We start from the raw sequence: 26,238 nt of genomic DNA, 5'->3' as shown, positions 1-26,238 counted from the left end.
GGGCACTTCACGGCTGCCACTGTCACTGTCCCTATGCTGGACTCCTCATGACGTAGTTGCTGCTCGATACTGGTCGGCTTGGAATGCACTTTCCGAGCGGATTCCGGATGATCGACGGGTGTAGTAGAATGCACGTTTGGATACGATTCTACTCTTGGCAGATTGGAGTTCTTCTTCTGAGCGAGCTCCGAGCGGGGTCGATGGTGTACTTCATGCAAAAGACCAGGGGCTGCTGACTCGTCAGACCTTATGGTGTAGCTTGGTGAGCCGGAGTGCTCCGCCTGAGCGGACTCCGACTGACGTTGGTTCCGGATACTTACCGGCTTGCAGTGCTCCTTCTGAGCATTCTTCGGTTGGTGATCTGATCGCACCTTTCGAGTCGGTCGTTCTATTCTGGGTGCGCTGAAGAGCTTCTTGCAACCACACTGCGATTGGTGGTGAATCCATGGCGTTCTTCCAGATGGTCTCCAATCCTCGCTGACTGGTTGGATTTCCTGGACGGGTATCGCAGTGCCACTCGATAGCGGCATACAGGACTGGGTGGATTGCTTCGTCGGTGTTAACTCTGTCCGGAGGGAAGTCCGCTTCCAATCCACGCCTTGTCGATCTTTACTGCATGGTACGCTACATCTCGTTGTGTGTCGCGGTTCCTTCGTACAGGACGACCTATCGTGTTCCCTGTAAACGTTGTTCGGTTCGTCCTTGGACGTCTCAGAAATTGCCGGCGGCTCTAGACTGGATGAGTCGTAGAGTTCTTCTGAGACGGACTTCTCCTGATGCCGATTATGGAAGCCACCAAACGCTCGGCACTCTTTCGGCTGCAACTTGGCTGGTGGCTGGGTTGATATCACAGTGTGATTTGTTGGCGTCACACTGGGCCGATTGGAGCGCTCTTCCTGAGCGGACTCCACATTGCTGACGGTCGTCGCAACGTGATGTGACGGTTTCACGTTAGACTTGTCAGAGTGCTCCTCTTGAGTCGGCTCTGACAGCTGCCTGCTTTGGAAGCTTTCCAAAACACGGCTCTCACTCTCGCTGAGTTGATACTCACCAGCCAAGCTCGCGGATAGCTGCTCTATCCTTAGCAGCGCTTCGATGTGTAGCCGGTAGAAGTCCATCTCCAGGTCACCCTGATCCTCGAACTCCGATGCTGGGATGCGATCCAAGATCTCCTGGTGAAGCTTGGCGTACTCCTGGTAGTACGTGCCTAGCTTCTTCTCGTACACCCGCAGGAGCGATGATCTTATCTTCGACGGGTCGTGCTCTGCCTCCACCAGGTTTCCCAAAATGTGCCGGGTCTTCCGCGAGACCTGTTCACGGAGATGGATGAGCAGCTGTATCTCATGCATGGCGGGTGCTTCAAATTCCGGTGTGTGGTGTCTCATCTTCACTTCTACGGTCGGTGGTTGGTCGATAAGTCCTCTTTTCGGTGCTCACGCAAGAATTCACCGACGGTGCCGATCTCCTTTGACCGGCGGAAATCCTCGACTGGTCACCTTGTTGACCAGGGGAACGACTTTGATAGGGCCGAACACCTCACTGATCGGCGGACGATCTTGTCCTTGGTGACTAGCAGGGGCTGTCCTGCTTCCACTGATACCTCCTTGATCAGCAGAAGGCTTTTACGGTACCGATCGCAAGGCTCGCTGATCAGTATAAAATTATCTCCTTGGTTGTCTTGCCGGCGGCAAGAATGACACATCCAGTGCCGATCGTCCACTGACCGGCGGTAATTCCTCTCGCCCGTTGACCAGGGAAGCACTTCTTCTGGAGCCGATGACCTCGGTGATCGGCAGGAAATCTCCTCGTTGGTGCCTTTGCCGGCGGCAAAGATGTCACCCTTGATGTTCGTCGTACACTCACCGGCAGAATTCCTCTTCGATACGCTGGTGTCCTCACCGGCGGTAAGGACCGTTGATACCGATCTCTCGTTGACCGGTACGAAACTCCTCGGCTAGTCTCCTCGATGACCAGCTGGACGCCTTGCTAGGACCGACCGACTCGTCGATCGGGGGGATTCCTTCGACGGGATTGTGTCTTTGCCGGCGGCAAAGCAGTCACCGTTGGTGCCGATCGTCCACAGACCGGCAGGGATTCCTCGACTGGTCGCCTCGTTGACCAGGGGAACAACTCGCTGGTGCCGATCTCCTCGCTAACCAGCGTAAAATCCTCCAGGGGAAAGGATCTCGGTTCCAGCAGATATCTTCGTTGGGACCGACCGACTCGTCGATCGGTAGAAATTCTCCGATGGGATGGTGTATTTGCCGGCGGCAAAGAAGTCACCGTTCGTGCCGATCGTCCACAGACCGGCAGGGATTCCTCGACTGGTCGCCTCGATGACCAGCAGGACGCTTCACCAGGACCGACTGATTCGTCAATCGGCGGGATTCCTTCGATGGGATGGTGTCTTTGCCGGCGGCAAAGAAGTCACCGTTGATGCCAACCGTTCACAGATGATCGGCAGAGATTCCTCGACTGGTCGCCTCGTTGACCAGGGGAACAACTCGCTGGTGCCGATCTCCTCGCTGACCGGCGGAAAATCCTCCAGAGGAAAGGATCACGCCTCGACCAGCAGAAAGACTCGCTGGGACCGACCGACTCGTCGATCGGTAGAAATCCTTCGATGGATGGTGTCTTTGCCGGCGGCAAAGAAGTCACCGTTGGTGCCGATCGTCCACAGACCGGCAGGGATTCCTGGACTGGTCGCCTCGATGACCAGCAGGACGCTTCGGCGGTGAACCGGGGACTGTAGGCCGGTTCCACTCCACAGGTACGGTATCCGGTTCGGACGGACCAAAATGTTGAGGCGCCGCAGTGCCTCAAGCGGGTAGCTCTTGGATTCCTGGCGGGATGGAGTCTCGCAAGACCTGGGGTACCAGAAATCCTCTGTTGATCCGGCTCGAAGGACCAAATGTTGAGGCGCCGCAGTGCCTCAAACGGGAAGCTCTAGGAGTTCTGGCGGGATGGAGTCTCGCAAGACCTGGGGTACCAGAAATCCTCCGTTGATCCGGTTCGAAGGACCAAAATGTTTGGGGCTCCGCAGTGCCTCAAACGGGGAATTTCTTTCCGCAGAAAGAAACACAAGGTTTAAACTTAAACCACTTTATTTACTTCACTTGGCGTTGTCCAAGCCACGCCAACGCTTATAAGTACAACTCACTTCACTTAACACTAAACACTACTTGACCGTTAGCCGGGTCAAATGATACTGTTTTTCCTGTCGGGATTGGTGCTCTCCTTATATAGCACCTCAACGTGCATCTAGAATGTTCTCCAACTTTGGCGATTAAATCATTCCAGAATATTCTCCTCATCTGGCTGCACTGCCTGGTGGAAGTCACTCACGAGTCACTCACGCGCGGCATGCACGCGTTCGTCCAACTGGGTGCCGTCGCGACGACACGCGCTCGCAAGCAGCTGTCATCATCAATCATCATCGTTAGTGGTGAGTGGTCCCGCGCTGGGCTCGCTGTCGCTGCCGTGTTTACGTTTGTGGGAGCTGGAGTGGAGTTGCTCATGCTCGTAGGGGAAAGTGGGGCACATTTTCCACCGGAGCGTCCGATGGGCGCGAACACGTTCATCTTCATGCTTATTGGATGTCCTGAGTGGTAGTTCAGGAACCTACCCGACGCAATTGCCTTCCTGTACCATTCCGTTTTTATTGTGCGGTTTTCTTGGCGTACCAGCAGCATATCGAGGAACGGTAGTCTGCTGTTTTCCTCCCTTTCGACGGTGAACTGAATGTGTTCGTTTTGTTGATTGAAGACGTTGAGAACATCTTCAACCTTTTCGAGTGGAAGTGCTAGAAACAGGTCATCAACGTATTTTTTCAGGAACGGAATCACGACCGTGTTGGCGGCAACGGCATTATCGAGAAGGTCTTCCATCACGTACTCAGCAATAATCGGCGAAAGTGGGTTTCCCATTGCGGTACCGAAGATTTGCTGGTAGTACGCTCCTTCGAACATGAAAAAGCTGGCATCTATACAGAATTCTGCTACTTCCCAGAACAGGTCGAGACAAATTGGCGTGTTTTTCTTGATCTCGTCCCAGTGTTTAAAGATGCTTTGCTTCATGAGGCTTTTGGGGATGGACGGGAAAAGTGCTACCACGTCAAACGAGACAAGGATGTATCCTTCCGGAAGTTCGATCGAATTGACGTAATCGCAGAAGGAGTAGGAATCCTTGATGTTGTACTTGCTGACGATAGAGTTCTGTAACACCTTCGCGACGAATTTGGAGAGTTCGTACGTCGGTGCGGTCATGCACGGTACAACAGGTCTCAGTGGTAGGCCCGGTTTGTGTGCCTTGGGCAAGCCATAGATTTTCGGACATACTGCTCGGTAAGTCTTCAGCCTCGATGCGTGATACGGGTCCACCAGTTTGAGATCCTGGAGTCGTTTCACGATGTTGTTGTTCCGGTTCTGGAACACGTTCGTCAGGTCTTTTGTTACCCGTCGGTACGTTTTACTATCCTCCAGAAGACTTTTCATCTTTGACGTGTAGTCCTCCCGCTCCATCACCACTGTCCTGTTGCCTTTGTCCGAATTCACCACGATGATTCCAGGGTGTGCTTTGAGAAAGTCCTTGGTGCGTTTTTCTGCGTTGTGGTAGAATTTCGCCTTCGGATCTCCGGTGTTTCCATTTTGCATCCTGTGCAGGTAGTTTTGGATTTGATTTGCTACGGCACATCGTGTATGTTCCTGTATTGCTGTGTCATTGCTGCTCTTAATGATGGACTCCACATCCGCTATGAAGTGGTACAGCGGAACCTCTGCCAGATTTTTGAATGGAAGCGCGAATTTTGGACCCAGGCTTAAAAGGTGTTCCACTTCAGCCGGTAATTCCACGGTTGTGGCATTCAAAATGGCTTTCTCGTTCAATGACGGTTCTTCAACATCTCGAATCCGGTTCGGGGCATTGACCAGTGCTAGAAACTTTCCTTCTATTTTCTTCTGCGCTTGAGCTATAACCTTACTCCGAAAGGTCATTTGTCGCTCCAGAAAGGCTCTGGAGATCTCGCCCGGTACTGCTTGCTCAATTTTGGTGCGCAGGTCCCCGATTTGTCGATGATAAGTTGTGAGCTTGAAGAACGTGTGTTGAACCTCAGTGTTCAAAACGGACTTTTTGAATCTGGCGATATCTCTCTCCAGTTTTGAGAGATACGGACTCCGCTCTTCCAGGAGCTCAGAAACGCATTTGAAGGAGTTTTGAATGTGTGTTGGAAACAATCCTTCCCGACGACATTTTAGAAGGAAGTTTTTCCGTGTCTCCATACTTCCCAGCTTGCGATTTATGTCGGCGTAGTGTTTGAAATCTTGTTTAACGGTGGTACCAAATTCCTGGTCAATCTGGTTGTAAAACCCCGCCATGGTTCTACTAGTTGACTATTTTCGACTGTCGAATTTTACTCTCGAAGGATGGCTTGCCAGTCTTGACAAAAATAAAAATACTGCTATTTTATCTTGTCCGACGTTTCGGTCCGTTTGGGACCTTCTTCTGGGACTCTAAAAGATTATTTATTAAACCAATTAGACAAAATTACAAAATTTCAAACTTTTGAATGCCACAACCGTGGAATTACCGGCTGAAGTGGAACACCTTTTAAGCCTGGGTCCAAAATTCGCGCTTCCATTCAAAAATCTGGCAGAGGTTCCGCTGTACCACTTCATAGCGGATGTGGAGTCCATCATTAAGAGCAGCAATGACACAGCAATACAGGAACATACACGATGTGCCGTAGCAAATCAAATCCAAAACTACCTGCACAGGATGCAAAATGGAAACACCGGAGATCCGAAGGCGAAATTCTACCACAACGCAGAAAAACGCACCAAGGACTTTCTCAAAGCACACCCTGGAATCATCGTGGTGAATTCGGACAAAGGCAACAGGACAGTGGTGATGGAGCGGGAGGACTACACGTCAAAGATGAAAAGTCTTCTGGAGGATAGTAAAACGTACCGACGGGTAACAAAAGACCTGACGAACGTGTTCCAGAACCGGAACAACAACATCGTGAAACGACTCCAGGATCTCAAACTGGTGGACCCGTATCACGCATCGAGGCTGAAGACTTACCGAGCAGTATGTCCGAAAATCTATGGCTTGCCCAAGGCACACAAACCGGGCCTACCACTGAGACCTGTTGTACCGTGCATGACCGCACCGACGTACGAACTCTCCAAATTCGTCGCGAAGGTGTTACAGAACTCTATCGTCAGCAAGTACAACATCAAGGATTCCTACTCCTTCTGCGATTACGTCAATTCGATCGAACTTCCGGAAGGATACATCCTTGTCTCGTTTGACGTGGTAGCACTTTTCCCGTCCATCCCCAAAAGCCTCATGAAGCAAAGCATCTTTAAACACTGGGACGAGATCAAGAAAAACACGCCAATTTGTCTCGACCTGTTCTGGGAAGTAGCAGAATTCTGTATAGATGCCAGCTTTTTCATGTTCGAAGGAGCGTACTACCAGCAAATCTTCGGTACCGCAATGGGAAACCCACTTTCGCCGATTATTGCTGAGTACGTGATGGAAGACCTTCTCGATAATGCCGTTGCCGCCAACACGGTCGTGATTCCGTTCCTGAAAAAATACGTTGATGACCTGTTTCTAGCACTTCCACTCGAAAAGGTTGAAGATGTTCTCAACGTCTTCAATCAACAAAACGAACACATTCAGTTCACCGTCGAAAGGGAGGAAAACAGCAGACTACCGTTCCTCGATATGCTGCTGGTACGCCAAGAAAACCGCACAATAAAAACGGAATGGTACAGGAAGGCAATTGCGTCGGGTAGGTTCCTGAACTACCACTCAGGACATCCAATAAGCATGAAGATGAACGTCGCCTTCAATTTTGCAAAACGGGTGCTCCGGTTCTCGACAAACATCAGCCTGAAACAAGCAAAAACGATAATTTTCGGGCTTCTGAGGTTGAATGACTACCCTTCAAACATCATCAACCGAGTAATACATCGCGCAAGTGGAAATCCGACCAATGGAACAGCTATGGAAGTGAGTAGCAACGAAAATGATCAGGAAGAACCAACAAAAACATACTACTCACTCACAAACATACACGGTCTAACACAAACAATAACAAAAACATTGCGTCGGGAATTCCCAAATGCACATATAGCAAGCAAGCAGCACAAAAACATTGGCTCGCTACTTCCAACAGTAAAAGATCGTACACCAATAGAAGACCGTCACAATGTTATCTATCAGGTGGACTGTGCCGACTGCGATGCTTGCTATATCGGTATGACTACTCAGAAGCTCAAGGCACGACTATCAAAACACAAATCGAACATGACAAAACTACAAACACTACAGAATGATGGTCACACAACCGAAGATGCTGCTATCCAGGCAATAATGGAAACAACGGCGCTCGTAAATCACGCAGCCTTGAAGAATCATACGTTCAAGCTCGGTGAAGCCAGGATTTTGGACACTACACACAAAGGAAGAAATTTGCCGATCCTGGAGAGCTGCCACATAAACAACACTTCAAACACAATAAACAAACGGACGGACACGGACAACCTTCACATCGCTTATGCAGGGGTTTTGCATTGGATGAAGAATTTTCAGCAAAACCGAAGAACACGAAATGCTTGATCAAAACAAACATGAAAAATTGATTGTAAACACACACACATACACACTCACGATCGGGAAACGTTTTATTTACTCACACCAAAACACTAAAGATCTCACACACACTCTAGAATAGGAATCAGAAAAGAGCCAAAAAGCAATGGTGCTAGATCAAGTGCCGGGTACCAGATTCCAGCTCAGCTTAAACAAGAGCTTTTCCACGGTTAGGCTTACACCGACACCGTCCGTTTTGGCGAGGGAGTAAGTACACGGAGAGTTTTGCAGTGAGGAAATATTAAGTTTTTCAAATTTGCATTTTTAAAACAGAAACTCTGAGCCGACATTTACACGTTCCACAGAACCACACTGGACGAAAAATCTGTGAAATTCGGTAAAAATTAAAAAGTTTGAAATTTTGTAATTTTGTCTAATTGGTTTAATAAATAATCTTTTAGAGTCCCAGAAGAAGGTCCCAAACGGACCGAAACGTCGGACAAGATAAAATAGCAGTATTTTTATTTTTGTCAAGACTGGCAAGCCATCCTTCGAGAGAAAAACATAGTAAGCAGGTAGTACGACGTTTGGCGGGACAGCTAGTTAGAAATACAAAAGCATATCGTTACAGTGGGTTACAAGGGGGTTCAAGGGTCTTTCAGATGTATTGCAAAGGAATTTTATGGAGGATATAAAGCTCCTCGAAACGATCTGTATCTCTTATGAAACTCTTCACGAATCCATCGTGAAACACACCCTGGCAACCCGAAGTCTAAATGCGCCTTTACAGCAGGCAATTAAATGAAACCTCATTAAAAATGAAAACAAAATTTTGTTCTATCTCTTTCCCTTTTCTATTTTGTACACTCTGCGCTTCGAAAAGAGGTAATTTATGCAAATTCGAATGTGCGGACAATATTGTTTTTGCTTGAAAGCCCAAAAGGTCGTGCCTTTGAAATGCGAGGCAAAAACTGTCACATTTCCTGTAGCAGTTAAGGTGCTAATTTAGGACAGTTTTGCTGTTGAAATGCTACAATAGAGCAATAAACAGGTGAAATATACACACAATGCTGAAAAACGGCTTGTTTCAATACTTTTTGGTTTACTGGGCACTCATATCCCATTAAAAACAATCTCTAAGACCTCATAGAACATCCTGAAAATTTATGAAGCTTTTTCCAAATCTCCAATGAAATTGTCATAAAACACACGGAGCACTTCAACACCAATGATCCCGAAAAACCTCACCCCCCTAATCATCCGGTTTGGTCTTCGGATCGCACTTTAAATACTTTTGACTTTCCTTTTAGGCTCAATTGAGAATGACAAATGTTCCAGAACTAAAGCACTTTTTCCCAAAATGATCCACAAATCGAAGAAAATAAAAATGTCCGATTGTTTATTTAGTCATTTACGACAATCGGATACGCTGGTTTTGTTCACTTTTTCGTCATTCTGGAGAAAAGTGCTTTTTCAGTTTATGCCATTCTCATTTGAGCGTCAATTCAACTTTGCCGTCATTTAAACCTCCTTAAAACTTCCTTTGACCTCTCTACCTCTGAAATTCTCATAGTATCATTGTACCCCCGCTCCCATTCTTAAGACCACAGCAGACCTACTCCCGCATTTGATCCTCCTGAAAATTCTTTTGATGCTGTCTTGCGCCTCCTTTAAACCCATAAAAAAAAACTTAGAAAGAGGGAGAATAGCTTGGAAATATTAAAGTGAACTCGTACGACAGTGGTCCTCAAACTAAATTTTCTATTGTGTTGCCTTCATACATTTTCAAAATCACTTTCCTACAGCACATTTTTATCGTGCTCATTCAGCTTTCAGTTTCAGTACAACCTTTCCAGAAAAATCTTGAAAAACCACCATACTTTAACAATTTTTTAAGGAAATTCTGTAAGCTAAAATGTTATTTATATAAATATTTCTTAAAAAGACCATGAATATTCCAAAACATTCAATAGTCTAGAAACTCTAAAAATTTGACAACATTTTTGAAGAAATGTTTAAAACTAGATGATTCTATTACAATTCTGACAAAAAAACTGAAACATTTACAATAAATGAAGTGTTCTAGCAGAATAAAAAATGTTCTACACAGTTTAACAAAAATTTTGAATCTCCGAGGGAATACATTGCTCTCAGAGTGTGACTAGTTTAGGCCTTGATCGAAATATAGTGTCGCAAACTTAGATAGTAACGAACCATTTTCATATCACTGAAGTGTTCTACTGTAGTGATGTTGGCAGACAATACACCGAAGAGATGATGAGATAAAAATTGTTGATGAAATTAGATAAACTGAAGCAGAAGGAATTCAAAAAATAATTTCAGAATCCCATTTCCAATTCTCTGAACATCAAAAACACATATTGAAATATTTAAAAAAAAACTGCAAAATATTCACGACACACCATACAATGCCGCAGTTCACCGTTTGAGAAGCACTGTTGGCCGGGGTTTCGGAGGGCTTGCAAGAAACTTTCAGGGAGATTTCAGATGGGCTTGAGGAAGTTTCAGAGAGGTTTTTAAGGACTTCAGAGGTTTAAAGGAAAGCTTTTGGATGGATTCAAAGCGCTTCAGTGAATTCAGAGACTTTACTTTTCCAATTGCGTCACGTTGGGAACAGTTCACTGACGTAGTGTACGGTTTGGGTCAAAAATGATCCTAATGCCAAAGTAGAGTTAGATAGGCTTCAGGAGGTTGCAGAGAGGTTTCAAAGATGTTTAAGGGAACTACAGAGGCTATGGTATACCTGAAAAGTATGTTTTTGATTTATAATTCATTTTGAGAAAATTTCATCAGAAGCTACTTTAAAAGGATATTGAGCAACTTCTAGCAAACTGACTAGCTCATAAAGTATCCACTTAACTAAATTTTTGGTCAATAGGGTACTCTATGGCGTTTCTGGGTGTTTCAGAGTGGTTTTGGAAGGCTTCAAGTCTCTCAAGTGAGCTTCAGGGGGTTTAAGAGGCGTTTCAAGATGATCCTGCACATTTCATGGCGTTTTAGGAGGGTTCAGAGGGACATTAGTGGGCTTCCCGGAATTGAAAGAGGGGGTTTCAGAAGAGTTCAAAGAGGTTTTTCAGGCGGTCAGCTGAGCTTCATTTTAGGTGTGTTTAAATGCGTTTCAGGTGGTTTCAGGGGGGTTCCCGGGATTTTAAAGAGGTTTCACATAATTTCAGTTGAGCTTTAGAGGGTTTCAGGAAGGCGATTCGATGCGTTTCAGATGTGTTTCAATGCGTTTCAGCACGATATCGTGGCTTTAAAAGGCTTTCGGGAAAACTTCAAGAAAAATCTAGAGGGGTTTAGGGGTTTAGAATTCAAGGAATCATGTTACGTGCTTCTGGTCGGGTAAGCTTGCTTTAACTCCTTTCACTGCTTCTTTTTTGTAAACCAAACTTATCCCTTATCTTGAGTACTACTCATATCTAAATAGATGGACTCTTCCTAAATGGAGGTTTCAGTGATTTTCCTCCTGTTATGCAATGCATAACAGAAGATGCATAAAGTGAAACTCTGTATAAAGAGATTTTAGTGTATCTGAAAGCAATCTGAAATATTGCTCAAACCCTTTAAAAAAAGTGATTTTTATTCACAATGTATGAAAATCGATCTAGATATCGAAAAGTTATGAAGAAATGTTGGTTTTAGGCCAATTAATTGTGCTTCATGGGCAAGCAGCACGGGCAAGAGAAAATGTAGTTTCGGCGGTTGCTTCTAAACGGATCTGCCGCCCGAGTAAGAACCTACATTTTCCTGGGTCGCGTTTGAGTTACTGAGTAAATTTAGGAGCAGCAGTAACTTCAGAAGATTCGGCAGTTGAAGTGTGTGTAAGCAAAATTGCCGAAAAAAGAACTTTTCAGTAGTTCTGTTCTGGTAGTGAAGACCTTTATATAGTTATTACCGCGAGTGGAAAGTAGAGAAATAAGCAACGTAATTGCGAATAACTCTTGTTGAACTTTTGATAACATTCTTCACTATCACTAGGACCCATGTATTATTACGGAGGGTTTTCTGAGGCATTTTAAGACTTTTTGAGAGGTTTTAGGAGATTTCAGGTGACTAATGAAGAGAGATTTCAAAATTCTCAATCCGAAGTTTTTGGAAGAACTTGTAAATATATTGTTGAAACGTTTTAGGCATGTCTTAGGACATGTCTAAACTTAAAATTAAAAATAAAAGTAAAAGTAATTTTCACTGGAAAATTTGATCGAGAACCATCATTACGGGCCTTCTCAATGCAAAAATTTCTGTTTCCAATTTCTCAACAACAACAGTAGCAACAAACGTTAAGAAAACGAATGTCTTAATTACTGATTACTGCATTCGTATGTATGGTATGACAGGCTTTCTATTTGTAAGCTCCAATGAGCTGAAAAAAATAAATTATTTTAAATTGAAGCCGTTCAGAAAGGCTAAGAAACTGTGTGGAAGCCTTGAAAAATAAGAAACTTGACCTCACAAAAATTGTTGTGGAAATGCCTCTATCTATTTTTCTCAGGTTTTGATGGAGGCATTTTTTAGACAACTTGTTGAGAGAGCAAATATGATAAAAAGTTAGATAATTTTTGGTATTTGGTGATAACTAATGTTGCAATTATTAAAGACACCTTTGTGCCAATGCAAATTTGGAGAATAAAGTAAATACCCAGTCAACCAGTGATCGTATAAGATGTTGCATAAGATGTTTAAGTGGAGGCGATATGCGTACATTGTACATGTGCCTAAATAGAGGCATGTACGTATATGGCCTCCACTTTATCATCATATGCAACATCTTATACGATTACTGGTTGTCTGGGTAGTTGGAGAATTCGAGATCATGACAATAGAAAGGACATACAAAAATATGGGGCACATTATGCTGTATATATTCTGGAAAAAAGTTGGCAGAAATCATCAGAACTATTTTATTTTATTTAATAAACAAAGTGTTTCTATAATTTCTGAAACAGTCTATAGTTGCTACCGTGTGTGCTTACTTCTCTACTTAAGCAACGTAATTCCAAAAATATAAATATCAAACTTTTGAATAAATTTCTGTAGAAAACTGTATTGTAGTTTCAACGGAACTGTCTATGAACTTTCATGAAGATTACCAATATAAGTAACAATTATTGAAACAATAACGTAACGCATTAAAACTAAATAGAAACATCATTTGTTTCAACAAATTCAAAACATAAATTTGGACCATTCCATGTCATAATTTTCCCACCGTCCAGTCAAACCGTCGAATAACTTCGTTCCGTCACTCGCCCATTTCCATACTATCTCCTATCGGCGCTATCCGTCATGACCACACTTTTGCCTTCCCTTCTTCTTTCACGCCATTTCCACGTCAAACACTTTGCTTCAACTCTTCATCCGTCTGCTTCAAGGGTGGGTGGGTATAACTGCTTGCTACAACTGATAACAACGAAAACACACTAAACACTCGCAAACCATCACCATCGACGACGACGTTTCATCGTCCTCGGACACAACCCCACTAACTGTCACCCCTTTATTCCTCTTCTTCTCAAATGATGCCTCAACAGGGGCGACAATCTTCTTCTCTTTCTTCTGCAATGATCTTCTTCACTTATGGATTGCTATATTACACACTCCACAACACCCTGAGGCGCATTTCCTCCGAATCCATTTGCGTTGGTCACCAACATGTCTACCCCTCTCTCATTTACGACTGCTCAAAAACAACAAAAAAAAAACAAACGGCGGCGACTTAATCCCAGTCAACAGTTGCTTCCGGCTGTGTGGTTTACTTTCACCGTCGTCGCCGTCGTCGTCCTTTTACTGAAGTCGCCTTGTCCGCATTCTGAGAAGTTCCAATATCCTAGCACCAACCAGCAGCAGTAACTTTTTTTCTTTTTGTTTTCGAAGGAACGAGGAAAAGAGCTTCCGATTATAGATTAGGTCCGAATCTATCGCAAAAAGTCTGCGAGTTGTGGGGCTGACGTCAGAGAGCTCGACCTTATACGCAACGCACGCACGCACGATGAAGACGGTCCCCAATGAACGAAGTTGACGGGAAAGTGATGCAAATATAATGAGCTTAAATCGTCTGGCGGTAGAATTTGTTTTGGGAAGGGTTGATGAGTTTTGGGAAGAAGGAAAAGTTTTTCCTTGTTTTTCTGCGTGTAAGCGAAAAGGTTACGAAAAATTGGCGAGGATCCTTGTCTATTGTCAACTTAACTTTCTACAATATCTGGATTATATTAGGTTCAAAAGAGTTGACAAAACACTTTGGAAGTTCTCTATTTTAGAATGTAGGTCTTTGCGAGTATATGTTTACACATATTTAACATTTTCATGAATGCTCATGTAGCCTAAGTAGTAAACGTGCTGGTATGCAAGACCTTAATCTGCAGAATAGTGAGTTCACAAGTTTCTACTTTATGCTTCCACTGGTCAATCGATAAATTGCAGCTTGGGCGCTTTTGGCCTTCTGACTTCATCGTTCCGAGCCTCTGTCCACCAAGGAGGTGCGGCTTACACAGCCTCTGTTTTGGCATCCAGCGGCTGAGTATGAAATGCTCCTGTAGTGAATACGAGCCGAATAGAATTGAGTAAAATCGAATCACCTTTACGTACTTTACGTTGAGTGTGTATTGATGACAGATACTGAAATGAACTCAAGGGAAGAAAAAGAAGCGGTACGGAACGAAATAAATTTCCCTTCAGTTATATGACGAGTGTTACGAAGAACGGTCGACGTAGAATTTGAATTTTGTTTTTGATAATTATAATAGTAAATTTCGAATACGACATGGTGCAGTCGGTAGTGAAAAGTGATTGAGTGAGATTTCCCACCGGATCTGCTGGGGGAGAGAGTTTCTCCAGCAGAAATACCAAATAAGGAAGTGCGAGAACTTCCTCCGGATGGGAGAGTGAGATTTCCCACCGGATCTGCTGGGGGAGAGAGCTTCTCCAGCAGAAACGCCGAATGTGGAAGTGCGAGAACTTCCTCCGGATGGGAGAGTGAGATTTCCCACCGGATCTGCTGGGGGAGAGAGTTTCTCCAGCAGAAATACCAAATAAGGAAGTGCGAGAACTTCCTCCGGATGGGAGAGTGAGATTTCCCACCGGATCTGCTGGGGGAGAGAGTTTCTCCAGCAGAAACGCCGAATGTGGAAGTGCGAGAACTTCCTCCGGATGGGAGAGTGAGATTTCCCACCGGATCTGCTGGGGGAGAGAGTTTCTCCAGCAGAAATACCAAAGAAGGAAGTGCGAGAACTTCCTCCGGATGGGAGAGTGAGATTTCCCACCGGATCTGCTGGGGGAGAGAGTTTCTCCAGCAGAAACGCCGAATGTGGAAGTGCGAGAACTTCCTCCGGATGGGAGAGTGAGATTTCCCACCGGATCTGCTGGGGGAGAGAGTTTCTCCAGCAGAAATACCAAAGAAGGAAGTGCGAGAACTTCCTCCGGATGGGAGAGTGAGATTTCTCACCGGATCTGCTGGGGGAGAGAGTTTCTCCAGCAGAAATACCAAATAAGGAAGTGCGAGAACTTCTTCCGGATGGGAGAGTGAGATTTCCCACCGGATCTGCTGGGGGAGAGAGTTTCTCCAGCAGAAATACCAAAGAAGGAAGTGCGAGAACTTCCTCCGGATGGGAGAGTGAGATTTCCCACCGGATCTGCTGGGGGAGAGAGTTTCTCCAGCAGAAACGCCAAATGTGGAAGTGCGAGAACTTCCTCCGAATGAGAGAGTGAGATGATGATGATGATGATGATGATGATGATGATGATGATGATGATGATGATGATGATGATGATGATGATGATGATGATGATGATGATGATGATGATGATGATGATGATGATGATGATGATGATGATGATGATGATGATGATGATGATGATGATGATGATGATGATGATGATGATGATGATGATGATGATGATGATGATGATGATGATGATGATGATGATGATGATGATGATGATGATGATGATGATGATGATGATGATGATGATGATGATGATGATGATGATGATGATGATGATGATGATGATGATGATGATGATGATGATGATGATGATGATGATGATGATGATGATGATGATGATGATGATGATGATGATGATGATGATGATGATGATGATGATGATGATGATGATGATGATGATGATGATGATGATGATGATGATGATGATGATGATGATGATGATGATGATGATGATGATGATGATGATGATGATGATGATGATGATGATGATGATGATGATGATGATGATGATGATGATGATGATGATGATGATGATGATGATGATGATGATGATGATGATGATGATGATGATGATGATGATGATGATGATGATGATGATGATGATGATGATGATGATGATGATGATGATGATGATGATGATGATGATGATGATGATGATGATGATGATGATGATGATGATGATGATGATGATGATGATGATGATGATGATGATGATGATGATGATGATGATGATGATGATGATGATGATGATGATGATGATGATGATGATGATGATGATGATGATGATGATGATGATGATGATGATGATGATGATGATGATGATGATGATGATGATGATGATGATGATGATGATGATGATGATGATGATGATGATGATGATGATGATGATGATGATGATGATGATGATGATGATGATGATGATGATGATGATGATGATGATGATGATGATGATGATGATGATGATGATGATGATGATGATGATGATGATGATGATGATGATGATGATGATGATGATGATGATGATGATGATGATGATGATGATGATGATGATGATGATGATGATGATGATGATGATGATGATGATGATGATGATGATGATGATGATGATGATGATGATGATGATGATGATGATGATGATGATGATGATGATGATGATGATGATGATGATGATGATGATGATGATGATGATGATGATGATGATGATGATGATGATGATGATGATGATGATGATGATGATGATGATGATGATGATGATGATGATGATGATGATGATGATGATGATGATGATGATGATGATGATGATGATGATGATGATGATGATGATGATGATGATGATGATGATGATGATGATGATGATGATGATGATGATGATGATGATGATGATGATGATGATGATGATGATGATGATGATGATGATGATGATGATGATGATGATGATGATGATGATGATGATGATGATGATGATGATGATGATGATGATGATGATGATGATGATGATGATGATGATGATGATGATGATGATGATGATGATGATGATGATTTCTGTTTTTTTTTTATTTTATCGTCACAAGAGTAGAGAAGAAGGCGAATGTAGTGAATACGAGCCGAATAGAATTGAGTAAAATCGAATCACCTTTACGTACTTTACGTTGAGTGTGTATTGATGACAGATACTGAAATGAACTCAAGGGAAGAAAAAGAAGCGGTACGGATCGAAATAAATTTCCCTTCAGTTATATGACGAGTGTTACGAAGAACGGTCAACGTAGAATTTGAATTTTGTTTTTGATAATTATAATAGTAAATTTCGAATACGACAGCTCCTACACCGGAAGTTATGCCTAAGGTGGCAGCCCCACAACGTTGAACCTAAGGCCAACACCTATTCTTCGCGAATCTCTACAAAATGTTCAAGAAATCAACAGAGATAGATCACGAACGGATTGACATCGACTTTTAGCGCGCAACAGTGAACAGGGATTGGAACTAGATTGGTACTAACCCTTGCCCAGTATGGTAAACCGGCACAATTAGCTAATGAGGGATGCCGTAAGAAGCTGGAGATCTTACCCAAGCAGCACGCAAAGCCTCACGACAGCGCAGGTTAATAACCCACACTATTTATAAAAGGTTCAGTGTCGTGGTAGTGAAACAAGAGTAAAGTTGGCAAATGTCACCGAACTTCTGCGGAATGTTATTGTTTATCTGTCAAACTTAATAAAACTCAATGATAATTTTATATTTTTTACTGATTTTTATGGGTTAAAAATATTAACCGAACGATCATCAGTTGGAAATTTGGTAAACCATTACTGAAGTCGGTGATGCCTAAAGGACTTCCGGGAGGGATCTGTGTAGAACACATGTCTATGTTGCCCTTTACAGGCATGTACCAGTTTTCTGGTTTATCTAACCCGAGTGAGAGAGAGAGAGATGGAATTGTGAAAATTGCAGTGTTCATGCTGTGAGTTCGGAGTCAGTATGGCTTTCCATTCCGCAGAATCGTTATCTGCTCTGTGGCTTAGTTGGTTAAAGCGCCGATCTAGTGAATACAGAGTCATGGGTTCAAATCCCACCAGATCGCGATTTTTTTTTCACAATTTCATCTCTCAATTTAGCCAATTAATCAACATTCTGTGTCTTCTAATTTTCCTTTGTTTGCCGTGTATCTCTGAAGAATTCCCGGGAAGAATCTCTGTAGAAGTCTAGGTAAGAATCCTGGAGGAAACTTCAGACGAAACCCTGCAAGAGTCCAGGGAGGACTTTCAACAGGATATTTTTGGAATCCCAGCAGGATCCCTGAAGAAATACAGGCAGGAATCTCTGTAGGAGTTCGGTGATTAATCCCTTTAGCAAGTTCGGTATCAATCCCCAGAAGAACATCTAGAGGATCTCTGTAAAAATCACAGGATTATTTTGAGAGAAATCTTGAATAATTCCCGGGAAGATTTTTTGTGGAATTCTGGAAAGAGCCCCTGGAGCAATTTTGGAAACATTCTCTTGTTGAATCACGAGTGAGTTTCGGGATGATTTTCGTTTGGAGTTCATAGATGGGATTCTGGAGACAATTCTTGAAGAAATCTTTGGAGAAATGACACGAAAAGTTTATGTGAAAATCTCTGAGAAATTTCTGGAGATATTTCTGGAGATTTTCCCAGACCAGGTTAGTGTATCTTGAACAAGTTTTATTTTACTTACTGAAGAGTTCTCTAAATACTAACCCAGAGGAACCAATTAGCAGCTTTCTTTCGTTATGTTAGCATATTTCATCTGCACATATCATGTGCTGCTCAGAACAGTCATGGAAAGTTTTCATTTCTGAACACTTCCTAGATCGTACCGGTTCAAATCAAGTCACCTTCAGCATGGCGTTACTTTGCTGCCAAGCAGCTGATCGCTTAACACACAGAGAACAACAAGAAACCCCCTAAAACAAAAACATGCATCAGTGATAACCACCGACCGGCTATCTCCACCGAAATCCTACTTTCAAATCGACATTTAGGGGGGCTTCTCGCCTATTATCTGAACCCATCCTGTCCAGCCAGCCAGACACGCTGATCATCAAAACAAACGATAAGACTCCTCAGTCGGAATAATCTCTTCTACAACTCAGCTCTGCTGTTAGATAATGCTCGCAACGAACGACACACATCCAGCCGGGCCATACCACGCCGTTCGCGTTAGTCTAGTCTTGTCCATTCGAACCGTGAAGGCGCTAATCATACGTGAATCAACAACAATCACCACCACTACTGGGTTGGACGGACTGTCGCATTTCGTAGTCTGTAGCTGGCGGCGACCGTGGCGACAATAATTCAACCACCACTACCAGTGTTAACAAAATTTGTTTTAGTTTGTACTTCTCACAATACGATCGTGTTGATAGAGTGGCTCGAAATTTGCCAAATTGGAGATTTCTTAGCTCACATGTCTCACTTTTCTCTGTAATTGCTACAGGGATACTCTCAGGCAGGGAATTTTTCAAGATTAGCTGCAGATTTTTTTTGACAAATAACTTCTTGAGCGCCTTAACGAGTTTCCCTTGAAATATCTCCAGAAATTTCTCAAAGACTTCCACATAAACTTTTCGTGTCATTTCTCCAAAGATTTCTTCAAGAATTGCCTCCAGGAACCTTTCTACAAACTCCAAACGACAATCATCCCGTAACTCACTCGGGATTCAACAAAAGAATGTTTCGAAAATTGCTCCAGGGGTTCTTTCCAGAATTCCACAAAAGTTCTTCCCGGGAATTATTCAAGAAATCTCTCAAATTTAATCCAGAGATTACTTCCTGAATTTCCACAGGGGTTAATCCCGGGATTTTTACAGATGTATATGTTCTTCCGGGGATTGGTACCGAACTTGCTAAAGGGATTAATCACCGAGCTCCTACAGAGATTCCTGCCTGTATTCCTTCGGGAATCCTGCTGGGATTCCTAAAATTGTAGAGAGTCCTCCCTGAACTCTTGCAGGGTTTCGTCTGAAGTTTCTTCCAGGATTCTTACCTGGACTTCTACAGAGATTCTTCTCGGGAATTCTTCAGAGATATACGGCAAAAAAATGAAAATTAGAAGACACAGAATGTTGATTAATTGTGCTAATTGGCTAATTGAGAGATGAAATTGTGAAAAAAATCGTGATCTGGTGGGATTTGAACCCACGACTCCGTATTCACTAGATCGGCGCTTTAACCAACTAAGCCACAGAACAGGTAACGATTTAGCGGAATAGAAAGCCATACTGACTCCGAACTCACAGCATGAACACTGCTATTTTCACAATTCCATCTCTCTCTCGGGTTATATAAACCAGAAAACTGGTACATGCCTGTAAAGGGTTCATGTGTTCTACGCAGATCCCTCCCGGAAGTCCTTCAGGGATCACCGACTTCGGTAATGGTTTACCACATTTCCAACTGATGATCGTTCGGTTAATATTTTTAACCCATAAAAATCAGTAAAAAATATAAAATTATCATTGAGTTTCATTAAGTTTGACAGATAAATAATAACATTTCGCAGAAGTTCGGTAACATTTTCCAACTCTTTTTTTTTCGGTAAAAATGTTTACCTAACGCTCATCGGTTGAAATTTCGGTAAACTATTATCGAAGTCGAAGGCTTTCTCTAGCTGTGTTCCTATCTAGATTCCTCCAGAGAATCATCTCGTTAGTGTTTTTACAGGGAGCCTACTGGCAACCTCCCTAGATTCCTACAGAGATTCCACCCGGGACTTCAACATGAACTTTTCCAGGATTCCTTCGGGGAATTTTCCTAAATCCCTTTAGTTTAGGGACTTCTCCAGAGACTCCTCCCGGGCAGGTTAAGGCAGTGCGCTGTCATCATAAAATCAGATCTGGTTACTCAAGGATTCCACATTACAGCGCCCCCTTATACTGGTACGCCCCAAGGAAATGATTATTATCGCAGAACAGTTATTCTTGCTAGAATTCCTTTTATGAATTTTGCAAGAATCCTACTTGAAATTCCTAGAAAACTCTCCAGGATTACCTTCAGGGACACCGCCCTGAATTCATTTGGGAATTCGTTTAGGAGTTAATTATTTTTTTCTGGCATATTTACAGAAGAAGTTTCTTGCAGAATTTCTTAGAATAATTTTAGCAAGAATTCCTTTAGGGATTCCTGTCTATGCATTTCTTTGAAAATTTCTCCAGGGATTCCGCCAGAGATTCTTTCAAGAATTCTCCAAGAAATTTTCCATGTCACTCTTTAGGTTCTGGTTCACGGATTCCCTCAGATTTTTTCCGAAATTCTTCCTGGAATTCCTTAAGGGATTCTATAGAATATTTCATCAAAGATTGCTACATAAGTATATTAATTTCTCCAAACGTTTCTTCAATAGATGCAATTCCAGGAGAAGTTTTAAAAATTTAGAGATTTTTTTCAGAAATGCTACTAAGGAATTCTGCCAGTGATTCTTTCAGGAATTCTCCAAGAAATTGTCATTGTCCCTTCTTCAGGAGTTTTCCAAAAAAAATCTCCAAACATTCATCTTGAAAGTGGTTCACAGGTCTTCAGAGAAATTTCTTGCGAAATTCCTTCTGGAATTTCTTAAGGTAGAGAGAAATCTCAAGAATTGCTACATAAGATTATGCTTGAAATATTGTTAGCATTTTTCACGTTTCTTCAAAAGATACAGCACCAGGAGAAATTTAAAAAATCGGGAGATTTTTTTTCCAGAAACGTCTTTTTTCGAGAATTAATTCGGGATTTCTTCTAGAAAATTCTCGACTGATTTTTCCTCTAAAGTTCTCTAAAGTTCCTGTAGGTTTTCTTTCAGGCAATGCTTTGGATTGATACAAACCTTCCATTTTTCAAGATTTTTTTCCAAAGATTCTCTCAACGATTCCTACAGAAACTATTCAAGAATGTTTTCGATAGCATATTTAAGAAATATTTCAAGAAACTTTGCTATGAAAACCTGCAGAGGATTCTCCAGTTCTTCCAGGTACTATGTCAGAGTCAGAGTTTAATAAAAAAAAACATGTTTTTTTTGTTTCTTCAGTGGTAAAAATTTTTTTCAGTATTTTTGACAGTTTCTGCAGGATTGCCTTCAGAAATATCTTCCAACTACCTGGAGGGAGGTTTTTGTGTACAAATGCCTTCATAAATTGTATAAGAATTTTTCCGGGAGTTTCTTTAGAGGTATCTCCAGGAGTACTTCCAAGCATCTCCAGAAAATTTTCCAGAGATCTCTCAGAAATTTCAAGACTTCTACCAGTACCTTTCTGCAGAGCTCGTTTTTAGAGATTTCTTCAGAAATTTCTTTACGGATTTTTTTCAAGAATCCCTCCACAAATTTCTCAAGCATTTTTTCCTTGGAATTTCTTGCAAAGTTCCTCCATAAGTCTCTCATGTTTTTTTTTGCTGAGAATAAATGGGATGCCTCAAGGTGGTTCTTCATGTATTCTCCTAGATATTATCCAGGAATTACTCAAGAAAAGTTGCTTCAGAAATGCGTACGAACTCCTGAAAAAAAAAAATCAAGATTTTTTTCCAGGATCTTCCAAACATATTACTAAGTTTCAAGACGTTTCTTTAAATAGTTATCCTGAGAATTATAAGAAATTCCTTCAGGGATACATTGAAGAATTCTTCAGTGATGTTTGTGCAATTCCTTCCGAAAAATCCCCAGAGGCCTATCTTTAAAATTTATGAAGGATTTTCTAAATATATCCCAAAAGATATTTCTGTTGGAACCTCAATAGCAATTGCTGAAAAAAAAAACCTTTTGGAATTGCTTTCCTTCTTAAGGACAAGGTATTTGGAGTACATAGCTCAAAATTTCTAGAGCACCGTTTTTTAGAACCGTTGAACGGATTTGGCTGAAAATGCATCACGCTAATTGGTCAGTGGTTGTCAACAGCGTGATGCATTTTCATCCAAATCAGTTCAATGGTTGTAAAAAACGGTGCTCTCGAAATTTTGAGCAATGTACTCCAAATACCTTGTCCTTAAATAATTCTTGGAGAAATCAAGGAAGAAACTTCTTAAGCGAGCTGTTACTGTAGTGTGCAGTGCAAGTTGTTCCAAAAATTACAAGAAAATTTTCTGTGTTTGATGTTACATGGCATTACAAGAAGGTCCAACTCTCAAACTGCATTCAAAAACCGCATAACGAGAGACGATTGACTGCTTATCCCTTGAAAAAGGTCCAATACACGGGACCGAAACGTCGGGCTATGCCAAACTAGCCGTTTCAATGCTCTTAGACTGTGATTTTATTTTATTCAAGAGAGCTGAATAAAAATTCCCTGGTCTGAAAAGGTAAGGTAGGCTTAAGAAGCACAACATTTCGAAAAATGACACGGGTAATTTTTCTGATATTTATGAGGCCATTAATTAATTCGTACTAAAAATCACATGAGCAAGATGATATAAGATATTAGGAACACGTGGCCTTTTTTTCTTATCTCAAAAAGAACCATCAGAAACGCATATAAAGGATTCCTAGAGAGCATTCTTGCAAATTTCTGGAAAAGATCTTCCGAATGATTCTCACATGAAATTACTGGAGGATTTTTGGAAAAAATATTTGTAATTTTCCCCGAAAGAAGTCCTGGGAAATTCCCAGGAAGGAATATCTAGAGGATTAGCAGAAGAAATTTGTGGAGTATTATCAGACGCAATCCCTGAAGGATTTCGAAAAGGAACCCAAGGAAGGTTCCAAGAATGAATTGCTGGAGCATTAACAGAAGATTTCTTTGGAAAAATTTTAGTAGGAAATGATGGAGGAATTCCAAAAACGATTATGGGGGGAACCCAGTCAGAACTCTAGAAATAATTCTAGGGATGAAACGATGAAAAAATTCGAAGAGAAACATCTGTTGGAACTTCGGATGAAATCCTAGGCAAACTTTTCCTTATTATCCCTGGAAAAACTTCTAGGGGTCAGTAGGAACTCCTGAAGGATTTTCAGAAAAAAAATTGGAGGAATTAACGTTGGAACTTTTCAAAATTAAATCGATGGAAATCATAGAGAAATTTCTAGAGGATCTGTTGAGTTAAACCCAGAACGAGTTCCTTCTTCTTCTTCTTCTTCTTCTTCTTCTTCTTCTTCTTCTTCTTTTTTTTTCTTCTTCTTCTTCTTCTTCTACTTCGTCATCTTCTTCTGTATGTCTCTAATTTCCCAGAGAGGCAGGACTCTCTACAACTTAGTGTTCTTTGAGCACTTCCACAGTTGAGGGGCTTTCTTTGCCTACCATTGCATGAATTTGCATATTGTTTTCGGCAAGATTTCCACCAGTACCTTTGTTTGCGATTTCTGCAGGTTTTTTAAAGAGATATCTTCAGAAAATCCTCAATGGATTTTTTCAGGAATCCCTCCAGAAGTTTCTCAAGCATTTTTTCCTTGAAATTACCAGCAGAGTTCTCCCATAATTCTGTCATGATTTTTTTCTGATCATAAAAGAGGTATATTAAGTAGGCATTCATCAAGGAATTGCTTAAAAGAAAATGGCTTGAGCAATTTTTGTCCAGAAATTCCTAAAAAAATCAAAAATTGTGGAAGAAATTGTTGATATTTTTATGGGCAAAAAGTTTATAAAGATATCATCAGTAGGTTTTCAGGGATTTCTTTTCATAATCCTCAAGAGATTTCTTAGAAATTCCTTCACGGGTTCCTTGAAGGAAGAAGAACTTCCGATACATCACGATAAGACTATCTAAGCAATTTATGTAGGCATCTCTAAAACCATCCCAGAAGATATTTCTGGTGGAACCAGAAGAGCTGCTGAAAAAATTTTGTTTAATTTTTTTCTATAGTTGCTGAGGAAATTTCTCAAATAATTCGTGGAGAAACCTAGGGAGGAATTTCTGAAGCAATCCCTGTAGGATTTGAAGAGACATTTTTAGAAGAATTTCTGAAAAACCCCATCTGAGATTGGAAAATCTTTTGAAGAAATCCCTTACTGAAATTCCTGAAACAATTCCCAAATTTCGGATAATTTTACGTCTGTGTATTTTAACTCAAACTAATTCTACACTCAAATGCTGAAGAAGTCCCTGGAAATAAAAATATCACCTCAAATAAATTTCATGAGCAATCCCAGCAGTAATTTCTGAACGAAAACTGGAAGCAATTGTTGGAGAAATCTTCAGTAGAGTCTATAAAGAAAACTTAGGAAGAACTCCTGAATGAAACTCTAGATAAATAGAAGGTTCCTTTCTTTCTGATGAAATACATGGAGAATTGTTTGATGAACTTCTGAAGAAATCTATGAGAAACTAAAGATATCTCCTTCATCTAAGGAACTAAAGAAAAAATTTTGCACGTCTGAGGCCACACAGAATTGAAGAACTCAAGGTAACTTATTTTTTATTTATATATGAGGCCACAAAATTCGTAGACGGTTTATTTTATTTAAGTGGAACACTTTTCATTACGTATTTGGGAACAGAAGTTGAAATATTTCCATGAATTACAACCCTATGTTTGCGAGAATGCAGAGTGATTGGGAAAACAATATTTTATTTTATTCAGGAAAACTAAATACAAATTCCCTAGTATGAAAAGATGTTTATTCTGTTCCAGAAGCACAACATTTCGAAAAATGGCACAAAAAGGTACCTTTTCGCCTTTCTCGTACACCAAAATATACTGTATGGTTATATGTTCACTCAAAACAAGAATTTTCGATAGAAGGCTCTGAGGGCAAGTCACATAGACAAATCAACTCAGTTCGACGGTATGTGTGTATGTTTGTATGTCTGTGCGCAAAAAGAGTTCACACACTTTTAAGGCACTTGCCATAGGCCGATTTTTCGGATTTTAACATGAATCGAATTACAATGTTATTGCATTGTTTGCTATTGAAAAAGGTCCCGATCGGTCAAAGCGTTCAGCAGTTATGGCCAATGACCATTTCACCGGTAGAACTGGCCGTATATAAAACTAAACCAAGCCACATCATGCGACACATCAAACTGCGGCTATTTTTGTAACCTTTAGTATGGTTGGCGATTTTTCTGCGGAAACCAACACTGGAGACCAGTAGTTCCACGATTTCAGCCAAAAATTCAAAACGGCAGCCTAATATTCAAGATAGCGACTCCAAATTCAATATGACGGCTATTTTATAGAGTTTTAGGCTCTAAAATCATGTAATATGAGGTATATTTAGTATGGGGAAGACGTCTGGAGTAAAAAAATGCGGTCAGAATATCCAAGATGGCGAACTGAAATCTAAGATGGCTTTCTAGAATTCAATATGACGGCTGTTCAATGGTGTTTGGGGCCGTTCATAAACCACGTAGACTTTTTGGAGGGGGGGGGGGGGTCTAGCTAAAGTCTACGCTTCATACAAATTTTAATTTTTTTGTGTGGACAAAAGTCAACGAGGGGGGAGGGGGGTCTGAGATGATCAATTTTT

The 26,238-nt window shown here is 41.7% G+C and overlaps 1 protein-coding gene and 1 long non-coding RNA gene across 10 annotated transcripts in view; both read right to left on the bottom strand.

The window, feature by feature from the left end:
* LOC109397513 (dual 3',5'-cyclic-AMP and -GMP phosphodiesterase 11) overlaps positions 1 to 26,238 on the bottom strand; it is a 460,696-nt gene that overhangs the window by 255,157 nt on the left and 179,301 nt on the right. The gene's annotated exons all lie outside the window — the stretch shown is intronic.
* LOC134287811 (uncharacterized) overlaps positions 1 to 26,238 on the bottom strand; it is a 37,164-nt gene that overhangs the window by 7,520 nt on the left and 3,406 nt on the right. The window contains exon 2 of the long non-coding RNA XR_009997562.1: positions 12,833 to 13,023. This is a non-coding gene — a long non-coding RNA (uncharacterized LOC134287811). The remainder of the gene's footprint in view (positions 1 to 12,832; positions 13,024 to 26,238) is intronic.

Source organism: Aedes albopictus, chromosome 2, assembly GCF_035046485.1.
Source record: "Aedes albopictus strain Foshan chromosome 2, AalbF5, whole genome shotgun sequence".
Lineage (NCBI taxonomy): Eukaryota > Metazoa > Arthropoda > Insecta > Diptera > Culicidae > Aedes > Aedes albopictus.
The sequence above is the reverse complement of the archived record's forward strand: the minus strand, read 5'-3'. Positions and strand labels throughout refer to the sequence as shown.